Below are 5,000 nucleotides of genomic sequence, written 5' to 3' on the forward strand. Positions count from 1 at the left end.
GCGGCGGTGGCGGGTGTCAGGCTTTACATCCAGCCTCCGGAGGGTGAGCGTCCTCGGACGCGATGCAGCCGCCGCAGAGAGGCAGCCTCCGAGGCAGGGAGCGGAGCACCGAGGCTGGGGAGTGGGGAGCAGGAGCCGGGGGGGGGAGGTGGGGGGCGTTCAGGACAACAGGTCAAGCCCCGGGAAGCGGCTGTCAAATGTTCAAAGTCCCCACTCGGCCACCAGGTCAAGCCCCGGGAAGCGGCTGTAAAATGTTCAAAGTCCCCCCCGGGACAACAGGTCAAGCCCTGGGAGGCGGCTGTCAAATGTTCAAAGTCCCCACCGGGACAACAGGTCAAGCCCTGGGAGGCGGCTGTCAAATGTTCAAAGTCCCCACCGGGACAACAGGTCAACCCCCGGGAAGCGGCTGTAAAATTTTCAAAGTCCCCGTTCGGCCACCAGGTCAACCCACTGAATCTACTGGGTTGACCTGGCGGCCGTTTTGCTTTCCGGCCACCAGGTCAACCCATTGGATTGGACGGGTTGACCTGGCGGCCGGTGTGCTTTCCGGCCACCAGGTCAACCCATTGGATTCGACGGGTTGACCTGGTGGCCGGTTTGCTTTCCGGCCCGGGTGTCACCCCACTCCCAGGGCAGCGCGGCAGTGGTGCTGAGGACCGCAGAGGGGGGGCTTAATAGTCGAGAGGGAGCAGGTCCGGGGGAGGCTTAATAGTCGTCCCCCGAGGACTCCGGGGGCCAGGCTTAATAGTCGTCCCCCCCCCCCCCGGGCGCTCCAGGGGGGAAAGCTTAATAGTCCTCCCCCGAGGACTCCGGGGGCAGGCTTAACAGTCGTCCGCCCCGGGCGCTCCAGGGGGAAAGCTTAATAGTCCTCCCCTGACAGTGTGTGTGTGTGTGGGAGGGAGGCTTAGCAGTCTTGCCCCGAGGACTCCGGGGGCAGGCTTAATAGTGGTTCCAGGGGAGGCTTAATAGTCTTCCCCCGGGCAGTCCGGGAGAGGCTTAATCGTCATCCCCCGACAGTGTGTGTGTGTGTGTGGGGGGGGGAGGCTTAGCAGTCTTCCCCCAGGCTGGGTGGGGGCCTGGCGGGAGGCGTCGCAGTCTTCCCCCGGGCGGTCCGGTGGGGGAGGCTTAGCAGTCGTCCCCAGGGCGGTCCGGGGGTGGGGTGGGGTGGGGTGGGGGGCCTCACAGTCGTCCCTCGGAGAGCCGGGTCGGCGGCAGTGGTGGGTTTACGTCCAGCCTCCGGAGGGTGCGCGTCCTCGGAGGCGATGCAGGCGCCGCAGAGAGGCAGCCTCCGAGGCAGGGAGCGGAGCACCGAGGCTGGGGAGAGGGGAGCAGGAGCCGGGGGCTGGGGGTGGGGGTGGGGGGCGTTCAGGACAACCGGTCAAGCCCCGGGAAGCAGCTGTCAAATGTTCCAAGTCCCCACTCGGCCACCAGGTCCACCCCAGTCTAGCAATGGGGTTGACCTGGCTGACGGCCGGTTAGTATCAAGGTAAACTCACCGTCGTCCACAGGAGGGCAGCTCTCAGGCCGGCCGGCTGCGGCTGACTCTGGGGCGGCGCCCGGTCCCGGCAGCGAGGGGCGGGGGGCGCGGAGCGAGACGGGGCTAACCGGGGGGGCGCCTCCTGCGACTTTGGGGGCCGCGGGTCGTCAGTGGCGTGCAGGCCGGGCCTCTCCCGGGGGATTCGGGGGGGCGGTCCTGCGGGCCGGGCGCAGGGGGCTCGAGCGAGCCCGGGCCGGTCCGCCCCGGGGCCGGGGTCTCCGCCTGCGGCGCAGGGGGGCGCGGGTCGTCGGGGGAGGAAGCCCGGGGGAGCTGCACACCGGCCCGCCAGGCCAGGCCTGGCCTGGATGGCCGCGGGGGGATTCGGGGCGGTCCCGCGGGCCGGGGGCCGGGCGCAGGGGAGGCGGGGGGTCCGAGCGAGTCCGTCCCGGGCCCGGGGCCTCCCCCTGCGGCTTTGGGGTCCGTGGGTCCCCGCTGGCGGAAGCCACTGGGAGCTGGACACCCGCCGTCCGTCCCGCCTGGCCAGGCCTGGCCTGGGTGGCCGCGGGGGGATTCGGGGCGGTCCCGCGAGCCGGCGTCGGGCGCAGGGGGTCCGAGCGAGTCGGGCCCGGGCCCGGGGTCTCCCCCTGCGGCTTTGGGGTCCGTGGGTCCCCGCTGGAGGAAGCCGCTGGGCGCTGGACACCCGCCGTCCGTCCCGCCTGGCCAGGCCTGGCCTGGGTGGCCGCGGGGGGGGGATTCGGGGCGGACCTGCGGGCCGGCGGCCGGGAGGGTCCGGGCCAGTCCGCCCCATGCCCGGGGTCTCCCCCAGCGGCTTCGGTGGCCCGGGGGGGTCCTCCGCGGAGGAAGCCGGGTGGGTGGGGAGCCGGACCCCAGGCGCCCAGACCCGTGACCTGCGGCCGCGACCTCCGACTCGGCAGGAGCGACGAGGGGCTTTCCGGCCCGTCCCCCCCTCTCCTTCCCCCCCCAGAAAAGGAGAGAGAGCTGACTCGGACCGGGAAAAGCTGCCTACGGCACCTGGGATTCCCAGGCGGTCACCCATCCAAGTACTAGCCAGGCCCGGGACGGTTTACCTTCCGAGATCGGACGGGATCGGGGGCGTTCGGTCCGGTATGGCCGTAGGCACCCGGCCCCGCGCCTCCTCGCCCGCTTTCCCCTGCCGACGCCCGGGCCTGCCGCACGGTGAGCCCCGGTCGGACTGCCCCCCCCTGCGGCAGGGCCCCCGTCTCTCGCGGGCCCGGTCCTTTTTTCCTTTTCGAGCTCCGGGGCCCGGGCTAGCCGCCAGAGCCCCTCCGCCCGCCCTCCCCGGCGTCGGGGAAAATATTGTCCCGGACTTCCAGTGCGCCCGATCCTGTCAGCCGGGGGGTGGGGGGGCAGTCCCTCGCTGCGGCCGCGGAGGGTGAGCCCAGGGCGGCTTGCCTGCCGTGCGAGGCCCCTCTCGGCCACCAGGTCAACCCCGAGTCGAAAGGGCTGAAAAATTTTCAGAGTCCCCTCCCGGGCACCAGGTCAACCGGTGGAATCGGACGGGTTCACCTGCTGGCCGGTTCGCTTCCCGGGCACCAGGTCAACCCGTGGAATCGAAAGGGTTCACCTGCTGGCCGGTTTGCTTTCCGGCCACCAGGTCAACCCCTAGGGGTTTTAACGGGGGCACGCCCGGTGGCCTCTTTCCCGTCCGGTCACCAGGTCAACCCGGATCTCCCTCCTTCCCTGGGCGCCCCCTCCTCGGAGGCGTCAGGTTCCATTTTTTCCCCCCCCAGACTTCCAGGGGCCCGATCCAGTCGGCCGGGAGGCAGTCCCTCGCTGCGGCCGGGGAGGGTGAGCCCAGGGCGGCCTGGTCCATGTCTCTAGTGGGCCCGATCCTTTTTTTTTTTTTCGAGCTCCGGGGCCAGGCCCGCCCGGGCAGCCCTCCTCGGAGGCGTGGGGCGATTTCCCCCCCCTCAGACTTCCAGGGGCCCGATCCTGTCGGCCGGGAGGCAGTCCCTCGCTGCGGCCGGGGAGGGTCAGCCCAGGGCGGCTTGCCTGCCGTGCGAGTCCCCTCTCGGCCACCAGGTCAACCCCGAGTCGAAAGGGCTGAAAAATTTTCAGAGTCCCCTCCCGGGCACCAGGTCAACCCGTGGAATCGAACGGGTTCACCTGCTGGCCGGTTCGCTTCCCGGCCACCAGGTCAACCCGTGGAATCGAAAGGGTTCACCTGCTGGCCGGTTCGCTTTCCGGCCACCAGGTCAACCCCTAGGTTTTAAGGGGGGGGGGGGGACGCCCGGTGGCCTCTTTCCCGTCCGGTCACCAGGTCAACCCGGATCTCCCTCCTTCCCTGGGCGCCCCCTCCTCGGAGGCGTCAGGTTCCATTCTTTTTTCCAGACTTCCAGGGGCCCGATCCAGTCGGCCGGGTGGCAGTCCCTCGCTGCGGCCGGGGAGGGTGAGCCCAGGGCGGCTTGCCTGCCGTGCGAGTCCCCTCTCGGCCACCAGGTCAACCCCGAGTCGAAAGGGCTGAAAAATTTTCAGAGTCCCCTCCCGGGCACCAGGTCAACCCGTGGAATCGAACGGGTTCACCTGCTGGCCGGTTCGCTTCCCGGGCACCAGGTCAACCCGTGGAATCGAACGGGTTCACCTGCTGGCCGGTTCGCTTCCCGGGCACCAGGTCAACCCGTGGAATCGAACGGGTTCACCTGCTGGCCGGTTCGCTTCCCGGCCACCAGGTCAACCCGTGGAATCGAAAGGGTTCACCTGCTGGCCGGTTCGCTTTCCGGCCACCAGGTCAACCCCTAGGTTTTAAGGGGGGGGGGGGACGCCCGGTGGCCTCTTTCCCGTCCGGTCACCAGGTCAACCCGGATCTCCCTCCTTCCCTGGGCGCCCCCTCCTCGGAGGCGTCAGGTTCCATTCTTTTTTCCAGACTTCCAGGGGCCCGATCCAGTCGGCCGGGTGGCAGTCCCTCGCTGCGGCCGGGGAGGGTGAGCCCAGGGCGGCTTGCCTGCCGTGCGAGTCCCCTCTCCGCCACCAGGTCAACCCCGAGTCGAAAGGGCTGAAAAATTTTCAGAGTCCCCTCCCGGGCACCAGGTCAACCCGTGGAATCGAACGGGTTCACCTGCTGGCCGGTTCGCTTCCCGGCCACCAGGTCAACCCGTGGAATCGAAAGGGTTCACCTGCTGGCCGGTTCGCTTTCCGGCCACCAGGTCAACCCCTAGGTTTTAAGGGGGGGGGGACGCCCGGTGGCCTCTTTCCCGTCCGGTCAGCAGGTCAACCCGGATCTCCCTCCTTCCCTGGGCGCCCCCTCCTCGGAGGCGTCAGGTTCCATTCTTTTTTCCAGACTTCCAGGGGCCCGATCCAGTCGACCGGGAGGCAGTCCCTCGCTGCGGCCGGGGAAGGTGAGCCCAGGGCGGCCTGGTCCATGTCTCTAGTGGGCCCGATCCTTTTTTTTTTTCCGAGCTCCGGGGCCAGGCCCGCCCGGGCAGCCCTCCTCGGAGGCGTGGGGCGATTTCCCCCCCCCCACCCCCAGACTTCCAGGGGCCCG

General features: G+C 69.7%; 1 non-coding gene across 1 annotated transcript; it reads right to left on the reverse strand.

Annotated features, from left to right (window-relative positions):
- Positions 1-2,497: 2,497 nt before the first annotated feature.
- Positions 2,498-2,616, reverse strand: LOC135978736 (5S ribosomal RNA). The gene has a single exon (XR_010596105.1). It is a non-coding gene; the product is annotated as a 5S ribosomal RNA (ribosomal RNA).
- Between the last annotated feature and the right edge of the window lie 2,384 nt (positions 2,617-5,000).

The sequence above is a fragment of the Chrysemys picta genome, unplaced genomic scaffold, assembly GCF_011386835.1.
Source record: "Chrysemys picta bellii isolate R12L10 unplaced genomic scaffold, ASM1138683v2 scaf422, whole genome shotgun sequence".
NCBI lineage: Eukaryota > Metazoa > Chordata > Testudines > Emydidae > Chrysemys > Chrysemys picta.